The sequence below is a fragment of the Panthera pardus genome, unplaced genomic scaffold, assembly GCF_024362965.1.
Source record: "Panthera pardus isolate Hobbes unplaced genomic scaffold, ASM2436296v1 HiC_scaffold_21, whole genome shotgun sequence".
Taxonomy (NCBI): domain Eukaryota; kingdom Metazoa; phylum Chordata; class Mammalia; order Carnivora; family Felidae; genus Panthera; species Panthera pardus.
In genome coordinates, this window is record NW_026526777.1 from 57,568,507 (window position 1) to 57,585,795 (window position 17,289).

The 17,289-nt window shown below is 48.1% G+C and overlaps 1 long non-coding RNA gene across 1 annotated transcript; it reads left to right on the forward strand.

The window, feature by feature from the left end:
* Nucleotides 1–526: 526 nt before the first annotated feature.
* LOC109251937 (uncharacterized) lies at nucleotides 527–9,115 on the forward strand. Its single transcript, XR_002073779.2, has 4 exons — nucleotides 527–1,142; nucleotides 1,925–1,984; nucleotides 6,918–6,992; nucleotides 7,758–9,115. It is a non-coding gene; the product is annotated as an uncharacterized LOC109251937 (long non-coding RNA).
* The last annotated feature ends 8,174 nt before the right edge of the window (nucleotides 9,116–17,289 follow it).

Consider the following 17,289-nt stretch of genomic DNA (forward strand, 5'->3'; position numbering starts at 1 on the left):
ACCAAAAGAGTGAATTTCCTGATGTTGGATGGAAGCTGAAATGAACCTATAGAAAAAAAAAGAAGAAAGAAAGAAAGAAAGAAAGAAAGAAAGAAAGAAAGAAAGAAAGAAAGAAAAAGGAAAGGACAGAACCTATAGCTTTCTCTGGACTACCCAATCAGATTTGCAGAGATGAGACAAAGTTCCTCACAGTTTGTACCTACAGGAAAAAAAAAAAAAAAAAAAAAAAAGCTATAGAGAAAATATACAAAAGATACTTTGTAACTCCCTCGAGGTTTTCAGGATCCACGTTTGGCTATGTGCTTTATTTATCAGGGCCCTTGTCCTGTTTCTTACCATTACCCTGCAATACCCAGAGGCCAGGAATATGCCCTGAAGGGCCTAACCTGGTTCCTTGTGCAGAATCAAGTCAAATAAATATTGTGGAATTGCAACCACCTGCCCGGTGCAGCATGGGAGCGTCCTCAAACAGGACTCCAGCAGGGAAGCTGAGGGGGGCAGCCGTGGGCCGTGGTTTAGGAGGATCAAAGACGGGGGAGGGATGTGGCTGCAAGTTACAGGGAAGAAAGAGCGGGGCAGCGGCCCCGAAAGAGAAACAGTTGCTGCTGATCAGTTACAGGGGCTTGCCGCCTTGCCTTCCCCCTTAGAAACTGCCGGAAGGCCTCTGACCTTTTCTTCTCTCTTCGGTCTCCTGAGCTCCCTCCCATGCTCAACGCCCCCACCTATTGCTACAAGGCAGTTCTCCCCGCCATCCCCAGCCCCACCCCCGGAGCATCGCCAGATTTAGGGCTCTGCGCCCGAGCACCAGGGCTGGCTGCTCCGGGGCTCGCTCCTCCAGCCCCGCCGCGGGCTCCGCATTGCGGCGGTGCGGGCGCCGAACCTCCCAGCGCGCTTTCCCGGCTGGGATCTGCAGTGCGGTGCCCGCCCCGCCGCCTCCCTGCCCCCGCACGCCCCCTGGGGCCCTGCGCCTAGCTGCTGCCGGCGGGTTGCATAAGCCCCGCGGCGCAGGGGCGCTGAATTCAGCTTCCCGGTCATCCAAACTCCTGGCCAGACGGTGAAAGCTGCGATGCTGCTGGACCGTCCTCCCCTCTGCAGCTGTCAAAGAGCCGCGCCCCGAGACCGCGGCAAATACCCTGTGACAGGTCAGAAAGGCGGCCTTGCCTCCTCGTGAGCAGGGAACCCTTCTTCCTCAGGAAACGGGAACACTTGGGAAGGGGCCCCCGCGCAAGCCTCCCCGCACCTGCAGGGCAGGTGACGGTCCCGCGCGCTCGCGTGGGCCAGGGAGAGCCAGCCAAGAGAAAGGAAGCACAGACTGGTTTGTGCTGACTCTTGTCGATTACCCCCTAGGCTAATTGACGTTGTAGGTAATTGCCCCCAGCCTGACTTTACCAGAATGTTCTACCCTGGAAACAAGAATTTTCCCCAGCGCATTGAGACAGGCCTAATTGCCTGCAGGCAAGCATGAGCCACCCAGCCCCTCCTCTCCCACCGGCCACAGCCACTCTCTTCCACCCCAAGGAGCCTCTCCGTTCACACTGGAAGACCAGGCTTCAAAAAAACCCTGCCCTCACCTTCATGGGGACGCTCCTTGTCCTGCAGAGCAAGAGGCTAGCAGCCCAGTTCACCAATCCTTCTGCCTTTGTTAGATGTAGGTAGCCACACCCACTGCCTTTATCTAGCAACAACAAAGCATTTTGCAGGGTCTGCTTCAGTGCCCCCACCCCCACCCCAGGCAGCAAGAATGACCTAGAACCCCAGTTTGTCCTGGATTAAAGGGAGCACATGAGATTTTCAACTGTGAAAGTCCCGGGCGGACTGAGACAAGACGGTCCCCCAACGCAGGGTAGAGGACAGCAACGCATTTTTTTTCTCGGTGACTTGAACTCTGGACTAAAAGAATTTTTTTTTTTCCTTCCCAAAGTAGATGAGAGAATATTTGCTCCTTGAGGAGAGGCGAGGAAGAGGGACATCTCTTCATGAACAGGTGAGAAATTTGATAAAACTTGATTGGGGATGTAAAGAGAAGTCTGGGGGGAGGTATCCAGAACCCTAATGGGCTTAATAATGTCCAGGGCATTTAATCTTCAGCTCTGCCTTGTTTATGCCAGCTGGAACCGGGTAAGCCATAAAAAAAAAAGGCTTCCATATCCAGGATGGCAGGATGGCCTCCCCACAGCCCTCCCCTGGCTCTACCCACCATATACCCCAGCCACCCCCACTCAAACTTAGAATAGTCACAGCAGGCTTCTGTATGGCATTTTCTGGGCATCGAATGTGGCTCTCTTGGAAGCAGACGGCTGCAGCATAATGGAAAGGGCCCTGGCCTAGAAGTCGGGACACCTATTTTCATCACAGCGCCCTCCCCCCCCCCCCCCACCCGCACTGTATGACCTTGGGCAGGCACTCAACTGTAAAGAGGAAAAAACAGTCCCTGCCCCATCCTCCTCCTGTTGTTGTGACTGAGCTTCTAATGATTCCAAAGACTTAGACCCTCACCAGCAATTCCCAGGCTGGCTTAAGTCCTGATGTCCCAGGCTAACCCACTTTTGCCCCCATGTCAAGACTCATCAGATCCACCCCACGGGATTTTTTTTTTTAATGTTTATTTATTTTTGAGACAATGCGAGAGACAGAGTGCAAGCGGCGGAGGGGCAGACAGAGGGAGACACAGAATCCGAAGCGGGCTCCAGTCTCCGAGCTGTCAGCACAGAGCCCGACGCGGGGCTCGAACTCCCGAACCGTGAGATCATGACCTGAGCCGAAGTCGACGCTGACTCAGTCGACCGACTGAGCCGCTCAGGCGCCCTCCACTGGGTTTTTTTTGTGCATCCTCTTCTTGTACGTTTGCATAGTCTCGAATAGAGCTCCTTGAACTCTGACGTTTTCAGTTAAATGTCTTTCCAGATATGTTTTGACTGAATTCACACACCATTCACAAGAATTCAGTCACATGGTCAGACACCCAAAGCTAGGGGTGGCATGGAAGCCAGCCTTAACCAGAGGCTAAAAGCCTATAGCAACAGCTCAGATTTGGGGGCACCTGAAGATCCGCCGACCTCGGAAGAATTTGGAGGGCTGGACTCCCTCAACGATGAGCGTTTGAACCTTGAGCAGGAAGTTTCCCGCTCTCTGCCACTTACTATGCGAATACCCTCAACTTCAAGTTCATCATCACTGTATCAACTCTACACACACTGCTTCATTTAGAAAGTATTTCTCGAGTCGAGCACACTGCATGAATATGTGGTTCAGGAGAGGTTTGCAAAAACTGAACGGAAAGATGGGCAGGTGATCAGAGAACTCTGGCCCAACCAACTGGTCAGCAGAAAAGCTACTCGCCAAGTGGTTCGGATGATAAGCAGACTCAGGGCTCCCTGAGATCCGTTGCTCAAGCTGGTGCCTATTCTTGGCTTACGGTCTCTAATCCACAAAATTTACATCACTGTCTTCACTTATTTGGCCAATAATTTATGAAATTGGATTATTGTCATTTCGGCCTGTTGTGTGCTTGATGAGATGCACGAGATGTGTACAGAAGCATGATGAGATCCTGCCCCTGTAAATTGCCAAGTCTCCTGATGTGTATCTTTCCATTAAACCTCCCTGGCCCGTCCAAATTGGGTTTTTTAATTTGCATGACGGAGGCGATATTCATTGTAAGTTGAGATGCTCAACGCAGAGACCTGCTATCTCTCCTTCTCTCTTAGTTTCTTTCTCTGCCTCCTGATGTTTTCGAAAGCTTTCCTTGTTCTTTTGTCAAGGAAAGGACGGGAAGCAAACCTCACCTGCTATGTCTGAGTGTTTATTCTCAGACCCGTCGACGGCAAGACAGAGAGGCTGGGCGAGGAAAGGGAGCAAAGCGTGAGAAATTGCAGCCATGTGAATTCCAAAATGAATCTGAAATATCTCTGAAGCTATAATCTATGTCAAAGCAGACTATAATTAAAAGAAAGGAAAACAATAGGCTCTTATCCACAGCTTTGTATTTTCTATGTAAAGGAGGAGCGCAGGCATTCCAGGAAATAAGTAAACTGTGCCATTTAAGGAAAAAAAAACCAACATATCTTGTACTTCTGTGCCTTTGGGACAGGGACCACTATTTGTTCCTTGGTATGTGTTCCCTGCTGAACTCATCTGATACTTGGACAGAGACTGTATTTCCCACCCTCTTTGAAGCTGAACTTGGCTGGCTGGCTACCTTCTGGGCAATGAGCTCTAAGAGGAAGGGGTATGTGCAGCTTCTGCAAAGTATCTTCTAGCAAGCAGAAGCGTGCCTTCCCCTTCTCCTTCCTGCTGGGTGGATGCAAACTTGGGAAAGGAAGGTGGATGAACCTGGTTCAGTGGCTCTCATACCGGGGGAGAGCTACTAGGAGACCCGCTATGACAAAGAGAAAACAAAAAATCTGGTTTAACCCACTGGTATTTGGGATTTTGGCCACCCACGGCTCAACCTACTCCTTAGTGATCTACGCCTTCAACTTGTGGAAGAACACCTTTTATTCCGTCCACAATTAAAATTGCCACAATTACCGTTGACTGAGACAAATACGTGGAGGGTGTTACTTTCCTCACAGTTTTAGAAGGTGGTGGTTTTCGGAGCCTCAAGGATATATGTGAGAGAGAGGGTTGGGGCATGATTCGCTTTAATATGGTGAACAAAGCAGCCTGTGGGAAATAGATCTGTGTTGTAAATGTCATAACATATATTATGCAATAGGATATGTATACTTTACATATCCCATATCTATAATATGGGGAAATATCTACATAGGTGATAAATAGATACAGATAAAACACCACTCAGCGAAAGGTGCAGTGAGCCAGGGTTCCAGGAGAGGCACTGTTAACTAGCTAGTGGATGTATAAATTGGTAAGAGGTTTTGGAATCAATTTGCCAGTATGTAGCAAACCTTCATGTTTATTCTCTTGTATACAGTAATTCCGTTGTTTGGGAATCTATGGGAACAACGTGGGCAAAGAGTGAGGTCCAAAAGTTTCCTCGCAGCGCTGGGTGCTACGGGTTCAGACCATAAACCCACGTGCCAAGAAATGTCAGAGTTGGCAGTTAATGGTGTCCTTTTGCACAAGCTGAATTTCTTTTATAAAATGTTTTAACGTTTATTATTGAGAGAGAGAGAGAGAGAGAGAGAGCGTGAGCAGGGGAGGGGCACAGAGAGAGGGGGAGACACAGAATCGGAAGCAGGCTCCAGGCTCGGAGCCCCGCGCGGGGCTCGAACTCACAAACCGGGAGATCAGACGCCCAACCCGACTGAGCCACCCCGGCGCCCCACGTGAGCTGAGTTTCACGGGGAAAGGAGCTTCCGGGAGGGAAGCCCGGCTGGAGGTAGGGGCCGATGGAGAGGGCCTCCATTCAGGCCCAGGGGTCAAGTCCACCCACGGCAGGGGCGGGGGGCATCCACACAGGCTGGAGATGCTTTGCCATAAAGGAGCCGGCGGCCTTGAAAGCGCGGTGCGGTGCTCAGGAAAGAAGCGGCGGCCCTGGCGCGGAGCAGCCGTCCCTCCGGGAAGAAGCCCGCTGGGGGCGGGGAGGACCGGAGCCGCGCCTTGGCAATGGAAGGGGCCGCAGCTGGGGGACCCAGCCCCGGAGCCGCTCTCGCTGCACGGGTGGCGGGCAGGTGCTGCCCTCCAGTGGCGGTGCGGCTGGAGGTACGGCCGGGCCGGGAGTGGACTCGGGGGTGGGGGGAGAACCGCGGGTGGGCTGTCCCGGACCCCCAGGCGGAACCGACACGGGGCGCGTACTTAAGACGGATGCGGGTGGGGCCCCGAGCGCTGCGATCTGAGCTACCGCCGTCCCATTTGCAGCCACGGGTCGGAGCAATAACTGAAATGTACAATTAGGGAGAAAAACGAAGTGAGGTCGGATTTGTCGCATCACCTGTGGCCCTGACATGAACCGACGCGCCGCATTATCTTCCCTGTCCGCCTAAGCTTTCCCGGACGTCACAGGTGCTGCCAGCCCGGATACTGTTATTTCTCAGCAGGTGTCTGGATCTGATCAGCGGGTGGCACTTTTCGTGGTTTGCAAAGCGGAAGGAAAGGAGAGGCCATTATTTCTGGCGGGGGTTCTAGGCACGGGGGGGGGGGGGGGGGGGGGGGGGCGGGGGGACGGGGGGGGGGGGGACCAGCCTCTGGCAGGTGCTCAGCAGCAGTGGCATGGCAGAAATAATTGGGCTTCCAGACCTTGGGCTTTGCTGTTCTCTTCGAAGTGCTCTCCAAGGCGACGCTGTATACAAGGTTATATAAGCCTCACATTTCCTGCATGAAACCCCTCCGTATTGAAAAAATGTGGAGTGGCCTCTCTCAAAAGTAAATAAATGTTTAAAAAAGTTAAAGAAAAGAAGAAAAAGGTACATATATAGTATAATCTCAACTATCTGAAATACACAAATAGAAATATACTAATATGTTTTCTGTCTATGGGTTTCTAGGTGATTTTGTTTTCTTCTGTATATCTGTCTTATTTTTTTTAATTATCTACAATAAGTGTATATGTACTACTTTATAAAAGGAACTAATGTATGTTATTAAAATCGCCTAGGGGGCGCCTGGGTGGCTCAGTCGGCTAAGCGTCGACTTCGGCTCAGGTCATGATCTCACGGTCTGTGAGTTCAAGCCCCGCGTCGGGCTCTGTGCTGACAGCTCAGAGCCTGGAGCCTGCTTCGGATTCTGTGTCTCCCTCTCTCTCTCTGACCCTCCCCCACTCATGCTCTGTCTCTCTCTGTCTCAAAAATAAATAAACGTGAAAAAAAAATTAAAATCGCCTACAGGGAAGTTACTTAAGTATATATTCAATACTCAGCATCCGTCACAAATTCAACGTCCCATGCAAACACACTGAAATAATACTGTCTTCTTGGCATCTAATATTCACCATTTTTTGGTTCTTTTCCCACCAGCCCCAAAACAAGTAAGCACTGTTATAATTTCAGATCTGAAAACAGGAAAGCCCCGGTGCAGGGACTTCCCAAAAGGTAAGCTCTGGAGGTGGCAGAAATTTTGTGAAATTATTCTGGGGGAAACTGTTCCCCTCTCACTGCAAAGGAGAGGAGAATCTACCCCTGAGTCAGCGAGGGTTTGATATTGAGAAGGGATTTTAAGGGTCTTCAAGTGTCTTTATGTTTGGGTTTGCCCTTAATTCTTTTCCTTCATTTCGACAGCATTGCGGGACGAGGATGGCCGCACTCCAGCTTTATGTCATGGTCACAGAGTAATTGTTAAGAACAGTGCTCCCTTTGACTTCCAAAAGTGTCTCAGATTACACAACAATGTGTGTGTGTATTCTGTGCAAGACCTATCCAACCCCCTGTACCTTATATGTTTCCCTTCTCCAGGAGTTAGCTGGGCCCCTTGGGTTCCTCTTAAAAATGAATGTTTTATTTAAGAAAATACTAGTTTCTTGCGTGTCTGTGTTCCTATTTATGACTGCATGACACGCCTACCCGCTAGGAAATTCTAAGCAGTCATATCAAATGTAACCCTATAACCATGTCTTATTTTTCCCTCTATCACCAGAGCCTCGTCCAGCAGCACTTTGAAGAAATGAGACAACCCTGATGGAACTGAACTGAATTTGTTGTGTTACTAACGGAGCTGATAGAGTAGTCCGTTATTAGGGTTTATCTATCTATCGTTTCTGTGTCTGCGGTTTTCCAGTCAACATCTGAAGAAGAAATATTGTTTTGGTGGGGATTTTTATTTGCTTTTTAATTTCCCTCTTATTTCTTCATCGTACATAGGGTCAGCATAGAACAGATGCATCCATCATCTGAGGCACTGGGCTGGATGCCGGTAAAGATAAAAAAAAATCATTAACACAGAGACGCCGCCTTTGAGTGATGGTGTAGTACAGAAGATCAAACATATACACGGCACGTTTCTGGTTTGTCGGGCATAATCTTGGTAACCTACGTGCATCTGCATTTTCTACCTGTTACCTGTCTCCTTTCTTTGCTTCTCTACGTGAGCTTGAGGGGTGTTTGGCGGCAGGATGGAGTGCTAATTTCATTGAGGAAGACGTATCAGTGAGGATCCGAGCCCATTCCTAGAAAGGCCTACAGACACTCGTGAAAAGGACTCTCGTCCCTCAGGACAAGACAATCCCTGCATGGCAAGTGCTAGGTGAACACCATGGAGTCTTAAAGGGAAAAGAGGTGAGATGGGCTCTGGAGGGACAAGGAGAGGTCTTTTGCAGGAAGTGAGGGTGAACCGGGTCTTGCGATGAGCAGGAGGATGGCTCTTCCAGAAAAGACCACGCTATACAGACAGAGCTTGGGCCTTGGAAGAAGTTCTGGGACCCCAGATGGGGCACAAAAGCAGCGGCGTGATTCCATTGCCGGGGATTGGAGGAGACAGTCACGTGGACACAACTGGGGGGATGTCCCAATGGTGGCTGCATGGAACAATGGATGCCAGTGGGAACCGAGCACTGGATGGACCCTTGCTCCCATGCGATGGCTCTCCCGTATCTCCTCAAGCTAGACTAAACCCTAGGATGATAATGGCGGTGGGGAGAGAAGACTCCAAGTTGGCTGAGAAGACACTGCCCCATCCTAGCAAAACAGGGCTTGAAATTAACATTGGAGAGAGATTTGGAAAGCCAAGAAAACTAGGTTTCTCGTACACTTCTGTTTGCAGACTGAAATGTACACTTGCTATTTGTGTCTCTGTGATGATCTCAAAGATGACAAACTCACTAACTGTTCATGCCGCTGGCTTGGGAAGGGGACAGGGGACACACTTGTCTCCAGGGCCCATCATCAGTCCTGTGGTACATGTGACTTAAGAGATTGACTTGCAAAGCGGGGGTTGCGCAACAGAACAACGTGGGTCTGGACGCTTTCCTACCATCAGACTTACCATTTGCCTCGGTTCCTCCGGAACCCGATGGACAGTTTTCCCCGCGGTGCTAAATTTGACATTTCCGTCCCCTCATAAGCGTAAAAGTGGAGGTGTCCGAGCAAACAAAAGATTTCTTTTGATGATGGAATTAAATGTGTATGACACCGGTCAGCATACATGTTGCTTTGTTTCACGGAGCCTGTGGGTATCGTGTATATAACTACACATTTCCAAAAATAAATACATATTATAAGAACAGTTTGCATCACTGTGTTCTTTAGTACCTCAGATTTACGAGCCTTTCTTGCCAAAATCAAGTCAGTGAGCTGATTTCCAACACGAAGTGGTCCTGCCTCGTGGAAGGCAAGGGCTCATCAGGAGAACGAAACAGCAGCAGAACCAGCCTTCCCCAAAAAACATATTGTGAACACCAGCCTGGAAAATAGGCAGACAGGGTGACCGTAAATCCCCTTTTCTCAATTCTCTTGAAATAGGAGTTGGCCGAGCCAGTTCAGATTACCCACGGGTCATTTTGCAGACATCTCTCGGGTGGGGACAAAAATCTCGCCAAACTCAGAACCACTGAGTGGCGTTTACGACCTGTCCCTCTTCCCAACATCTTGAGGTCCTAGTGGCACCTACCAATCGTAGCAGCTGGCCGCACACTCCCCGGAAGTGAAGGCACAGGTCTATTACACTGAGGCGGGGCAGAAATGGAAAAGACATCAGCCTGCATTTTTTTTTTTTGGCTTAATGTTTTCTTCTTCTCGTGGCTGAGACTGTAGAGTAAGTAGGAGCTCGGCTCCGAAAGAGGCTTCCAGGGTTGCCTCCAAGGAAAATCAGCAGCGGCGGATGCTTCGTATTAGCTGTACTAAAATCTCACTTTATTTCACCTGGTTTGTTTCTTCAACCAAATCCAGCAGGAATAAGATCTTAAAGGAACCTCTGCTTATAACATTTGCTATCTTTAGAGGCAGGCACAAAATTAAATATAATCCCCATTCAATTTTTAAAGAATCCTAGGGGCAGAGGCAAAGCAAAAGAGAATTAGTAACGACGCCGTGATATCTACGGATCCTAAGATGATAGCTGATTTTTGTTCTCTCCTTTTTACTTTTGTGTGTCCTCTAGATTTAGTATTATAACCACAAATTTTACTTTTTATGTGTTTTGGTGGGGGGGGGGAGGAGTTTGTAAGAGCCCGTGAGGAAAAAAATAAAGGAATATACTCTAATAACCATGACATCTTGAGGGATACACAGAACCGACAGGGAGTATGGTGACAGCTGACACCGAAAAGACTCTGGGGTCTATATCAGAATGAATAAATTGGGTTTAGCCCGGCTGAGTCGATAGGGATGGAAAATGGAATATTCACAGGTTCTACCCATTCTTTGCAGAAGTTCTTATGCCAATATAATAAATTTTTCTTCTCAGCTGCTGGGCGTGTGCTTAGGTCAAATTCTATCTGATCCAGCGGGACAGAGGCACAACGAGATGCGTGGCAAGCGGGTCTCCTTTGTGGAGGGGACAGCACCCCACCCCCAAGCATCTACTTGCATCCAGCGATCGACGACAGGGTCACTGAGCCTAGAAGAGGGTGAAAACCCGAGAGAAAGAAGGGAAAACATACAGCAAATCCATCCTTGGCTCTGGGATACATGCAGAAATCGCGATTGGATCCCTTTGTTGTGGCGGTCACGGGGAGAAAGCTGTCACTGGGGTCGCGTTGCCGTGAGATTGCAGGACCATGGGACAGAGTCTGAAACGGACAAAGGACCTTTGCTGTGATGACCAGACTCTCTGAATGGGAGGGAGTCACCGAGCGTTTATGAGAATTGATGCTTTGAACTTGTGTGAACTCAGATGCCTGGATATATGGCGGGGGGGGGGGGGGCTGTGTGAACCCACAGCATGGCCGCCCGCTTTAACACCTCAGGGCTCAGTGGTCCTCTTATGGGACCCTCCCCTCCCCCACCTACACGTCCTTGGAACGCACGTTCTCACTCTTAGAGCCAAAGAGCGTCCTGGAGGTAAGCCACTGCACCAGGAGGCGACAGACCAGCTAGAGAGACAGGACTCCGCTCAGCACACCCGTCAGGTGGCCGGACTAGCAGCTCTGCTGACCATGAGGGCTGCTGAGCTTGCGCAGTTGCAGAAGCCACAGCGGTGAGGAGTAGGGCTATTATCATCATTTTAAGAGCCCTCTTAGGGATCCCCAGAGATGCTGGGAGGAATGTGGCTTCGTAAGGGGCCCGGGAGCTGCATCCACAGGTGCGAGTGTAGAGCCTGCATGCCTGTTCCTGGGACCCCATTAGATCCAAAAAGCTGACGTTGCCTGGCTGCCAACACAACAGCAGAAAAGGAGCCTCGCTCGTGGCTTCGTGTCCCTTAAACAGTTACGTAACTTCACGTAGAGAAAACGCAAGTTCACAGCCACAGGAAGAGAACTAAGTTTGACCCACCACCCCACCTTCAGGGGGCGACACGCTGAGGGAAAAGGACATGTCTGTGGCTGCTTTGAGGGTGTTCCGGAGGATCGCTGTGTGTGTGCGTGTGTGCGCGTGTGTGTGTGTGTGTGTGTGCGCGCGCGTCCCAAGAAATATTGCTGTCCGCTGAGAACAGAACCAAGCATGGATGTGCCTTAAAAAGCAGATTTTAAATAGCGTGAAAGCCATGCCGCCGCAGACTGGAAGCGAAGGCAAATGACAATTTGAAAAGCAAGACGTGCAGGTTTGGAAGCGCCTGCTGCCGACTCAGAAAAGGGAATGAATGTTCTCGGCGCGCCTGCCTTGTCCCAGGCACACGATGGCCATTTTGTCTCCTGCCCGTCAAATGTGGCTCGTCTGGCGACAGATTAAGCAGCCTCCTTGCATTCATTGCTGCCTGCATACTGCTGCTTCTCCCTCTCCCCTGCCTTCCCTGCAGACGCCAGAGATGGGATCATGAGACAATACTACCAACCCCACCTCTGGGTTGCAGGCTTCTTCAGAATCAAAGGATCCTGACCTTCATTGCTTGAAAATGCTCATGCCTGGTGCTGGAGTCCTTCTCATTACCGGCTTGCCGGCTTCAATATCCACGTGACCTGTGTTTTCAAACACTGGCCTGCTCTCCCCCTTCCCTACCCCATTTTCCACTATGCTTGAGATCCTCACTCCCATGGTCATACTCTAAACACTGCCATCACCAGAGGATGACATCTCCTCTGTCATGTTGACTTCTTTTTTTTCCTTTCCTTTTTTTTACATGTATTTATTTTTGAGAGGCAGAGCACAAGTGGGGGAGGGGCAGAGAGAGAAGGAGACACAGAATCCCGAAGCGGGCTCTAGGCTCCGAGCTGTCAGCACGGAATCCGACGCGGGGCCCGAACTTGCAAACCGTGAGACCCTGACCTGAGCTGAGGTTGGACGCTCAACCGACCGACCCACCCAGGCGCCCCTGATTTCTTGTTTTAATGTTTACTTTTTTTTGAGAGAGAGTGAGAGAATGAGTGGGGGAGGGGCAGAGAGAGAGGGAGGGAGGGAATCTCAAGCGGGCTCCTCCCTGTCAGCTGGAGCCCAACTCGGGGCTCCATCCCACGAACCGTGAGATCATGACTTGAGCTGAAACCAAGAGTCTGACACTTAACTGACCTAGCCACCCAGGCACCCCGTCATGTTGGTTTCTGACCCACATACCCTATCTTTGGATCTCATTCATTCTAGTATCCTGATTCCAACAACTCTTCGACCGCATTCCACTATGGCCCCAAATACATTGACCTTACCACCTTTCCACTGGCTGTCACCTAAGGTCCTCACTCACCTCCCCTCAATTCCAGGATCCATCATTACTATCTCTCCCTTACATCCATGCCCCCTTTTCCCTCTTTCAATCTCGTCCACTAACTCCCACTCTCCTAGACATCAACTTTCTGCTTTCTTCTCTCTCCCCAAACTAACAATACCTTTCTCTCCTCCTTTCCCCTCTCAGTTGATAACCCTGAAACAATAAGATCAAACAGAAGCAAGCTTCCCCTTACTCCCACCGCCAAGTTCTACCATATACAACTCTCTTTATGAACCACCTGCTTTGTTTTTACAATGATCAACCATTCATGCTCCTTTCCATAAGCACGTATTCACCAAGACTCAGCAATCACACCCTCAGGGATCTCACTTCTACAATTATCTCCCCTCTCTCCTGGCATCAGTTTCCCCCTGTCTGTTGTAGTATCACCCATATTTTTAAAAAGGAAGGAAGGGAGGGAGGGGAGCAGAAAGGAGGGAGAGAAGGAGGGCGCGGAAGGAAAAGAAACCTCCCTCCACCCCACATTTCCGTCCAGCTACTATCCCATGTTTCTTCTCTTCACTGTGGCTCATCTCTTCGTTATGGCTAAAAGTCATCCCTAACAACACGCTGTACTCTCTCCTTCAATTCTCTCTTTCCCCCGTTCTAATCAGACTTTAGTCCTCATTACTCCACGAATACTGTGCTTGCCAAGAACACCAATGACCTTCATGTTGCCAAATCCAACAACAAATTCTCGGTCCTACGGCTCTCACGTATCTGTACCTTGAGCCAGTTTCTTTACTGGTCCTCCAAAACACCACTCTCGTGGTTCTATTTGACATGCCTGACACCCTTCTCAGGGTCAGAACCTTTGACAGGTTCATTTGACATGCCTGACACCCTTCTCAATCTCCATTCTGATTTCTCTCCTTCTCCCTCACTTCTATTAATGTAAGTGCTCCAGGAGTCAGTGCTTTGAAATCTTTTCTTCTGTGCACATTCATACCCTAAGTAATGACCTACAGGCTGTGGCTTTAAATACTCTCTTTCTGTGATGACTCTTGTATTTCTATCTCAAACAGCCAGACTCTAACCATCTAAATCTAACTGCCTGGTTCACACCCTCACTTCGACACCTAATGAGGATCTCAAATGTAACTTGGTTAAAACAACTTTGGGTTCCCACTGCCTAACTTTTTCCTTCCCAGTCTTTATTCACTTGATAAATGAAAATTTCCTTTTTTTTCTGATTGCTCGGAAAATAATCTTCAGTCATCTTTGACTCCTCTTTTCTTCCCGACCCAACATCAAACCCATCATCAAATTCCGTTAGATTTGCCTTTAAAATGAAAAAAAGTTCTTAGGTATGTCACCAAAAGTAGATACATTGGACCTTATCAAATTTTAAAAATTTTATGCTTTAGAATATATGTCAAGAAAATTAAAAGGCAAGCCACAGATTGGGAGAAAATATTTGTAAAGCATAAATACGACAAAGGGTCTCGTGTCCCAAATATAAGAAGCATTCTTGTAACTCAAAGGTAAAGAAACAAACAAGTCAATCAAAAAGTGAGTCGAATATCTAAATACTTCATCAGAGAAGACGTACACACGGCCAATACATGTTCAACATCATTAGAGATGAGGGACACGCAAACTAAAATCACAAGATACCTACTAGAATGACTACAATTTAAAAAAGGTAATAACAAGCTCTGGTGAGTAAATGGAGAAACCTGAGTCCTGACACATTGTTGAGTGTTAATACATAATGATACAGTCACTTTGGAAAACAGTTTTTCACTTTCTTAACATAAGAAATGCTTAATGCCAAATATAAGCTTACAGTAACATCCAGTAATTCTACTGCTAGGTATCTACCCAAAGGAAATGAAAACCTATGTCCACACAAAGACTTGTACATGAATATTCACAGAAGGATTAGTCATAGTAGTCATTAAGGAAGACCATCCACATGGCCGTCAATTGGTGAACAGATAAACAAAATGCACTGTCTTCATGCAACAGAATACTATTTAGCAAAGAAAAAAGGAATAGACTACTGTTCTATGCCACAACCTAGATTTTCAAAAAGAAAATGCTAAGTGAAAGAACCAAGACTCAAAAGGTTACATGTTGTATGATTCCACTTATAGGAAACGTCCAGGAAAGGCAAACCCACAGAGAGAGAAAGCATATTAGTGGTTGCCTGGGACCAGGCGTGAGAACAGGAGTGAAACGTAAACGGGAATTGGGGGATCTTTGGGGGCTGGTGGAAATGTCCTAAAACTGGGTTGGGGTGATGGTTGCATAAATCTAGAAATTTTCAAAAAATACTGATTATACATTTAAAATGGATGAAGTGTATAGTATGTAAATTATGCCTCAAAAGAGTTGTTTAAAAAATAGAAAACAATCTTCCAAATATGACCATTTTTTCACCACCTCTCCTACCCACCACCTCAGCCACTATCTCTTGTTTAGGTTACTTTACTAATCGAACTGAACTTTCTGCTTCCACCTTGACCCTCTAGGACCTATTTTTCATGCACCTGACAGAAGGATCCTTTCAAAATATAAAACAAATTGCATCATGACTCTGCCCAGAAGTCTCTAATGACTCCTCATTCAGCTCGGAATAAAATCCGGAGTTCTGTGGCCAATAGGGGGCTCCCGCTCTGTTCTGTGAGCCCCCTGACTCCCCCTCCAGTATTCTCCTGTCACTCATCAGTCCTGGGCACACAGGTCTTCCCCTGCTCTTCAACATACCAATCCTGTTCCTGCCTCGGGGTCTTTGTTTTAACTCCTCCCCCTGCCTGGAATATTCTTCATTGAGATGTCTTCACGGCCACTCTCATGTCATTCAGGTCTCCCCAATATTATCAAAGAAGACCTCCCTGACCATGCCCTCTTGAAAGAAGAACACCACTCCTTGCCCCCCTGCCCCCCATCATCCCTATCCTTTTACAATGGTTTCATTTTCTTTACAGTACTCATCACTTCCTGACCCATTTTGATTGGGGTGTGTGTGTGTGTGTGTGTGCGCGTGTGTGTGTGTGCAGTTTCCCCACCACCCTGCCTAGAAAGGCAGTTCCATGAGGACAGGGATCTTGTCTCTGGTCTGTTTTGTTCATCACTTTATTTCGTTTGAGTCCCATAATTATCACGTGAGATAGGTCTTACTCACAGGGGAAGACACTGAGGGTCTGAGAGGTGTCGCAGTTGATTAAGTCACACAGGCAGTGATTATTCAAGCTGGAATTTGAGGCCAGGGCTGTCTGACTCCAGTGCCATGGAGTCATCATCACTACGTCAAGACAGACTCCCAAGAAAAGCAGTTAAACCAGATCCCGCTGAGCAAAGTTTTGTTTCCTCCGTTCCTTGTAGATCGGAGTTAATGGTCTTAATGATTTTGAATTCTCTGAGTCCGTGTACCTCAGCCTGATCTATAAAAAATTAACAAATGTAGCCGTGCTCTCTTGGCTTTCTCACATTTGCTCCAGCCCGTAAAGAAGTCAACCTTCTTGTCCTAAAAGTTGCAATAAACACACTTCAGAAAAATTAAAAATTCGAAGCGCTCACATAAATCCAATCTAACATCAAGATTAGAAGGGCAGGAATATGTAAGACGGATGACACCAATTCATCATAGTAACCTTCTTCCTCCAGAGTGTAATATATTACACATCTTCGTAGCAACCCGTGTGATTTATTAGTGTAATCAGAGGATAGCTCTCCCTTTTGAAATTGTTTTTCTGCTCAAGAGGTGTGCACACAAGATGTAATCCAGGAAAGAATAAAATACTTATTTATGTCTAAGCTCATCTCAGTGTCGAAGAGACTCCATTTTTGCAGTTTTCTTCCTTCCATCTCTTCCTTTATAGCTTCGACATATTCCAAATATACAGACGTACTTATGGACACGGTGATGAAACCAGAATGCTCTGAGCATATTAGTTAGTGCCAGGGAGAAAAGAAAGAACAGAAAGGGAATACGGCACCTTGGGTAATGGCAGTAGGATCCACCTCTCCTCCAAAAACACAGGAAGCTATTACCAAGCCCCCATGTCCGTCCCTTGGTAACGGCCGTCCCTATGTTGTGAACGTAGGGACGGAGCATGGTCCGTCCCTATGTTGTGAACATAGAGCCAGTGCTATATAGAAGATGGTGCTCCCTCCAAAGACCACACCCATCAGCCAGAAAGAAAGCCAATAATATCCTCCCTCGTCCTCTCTCTGGAGTTCCAGAAGGTGAGGGAGAGGACTCGGTCATGTAGCCGAGGCTGAGAGTCATCACCATGGTTACGACCAGAGGCAAAGTAAGCGTCTTGCAGCCAACCAACCCCAATTCCAGTTTGGGGCTCAACACAACCTTAATATGATGCTTGGAGAAAAAAAAATGCATCCTGACACCATCGTGGCCCAAGAGGAAAAAAAAAAGCCGATTAGTGTTCCAGGCTCGTATGCCAACACAGGATAGTAGCAAAACGGAGACAAGCTTTTCCATCCGAAATCCGCAGCCAGCTTTATGAAACAGTGTTTTAAGTTCCTTGCCATAAATTCCTAGGCCATCTATAAGGTTCCTCCCCCAAGATCTGTTGTGAAGCCTGTCGGCAAACCCTGAAATCACTCATGCATCCATTTTCAACACAGAAT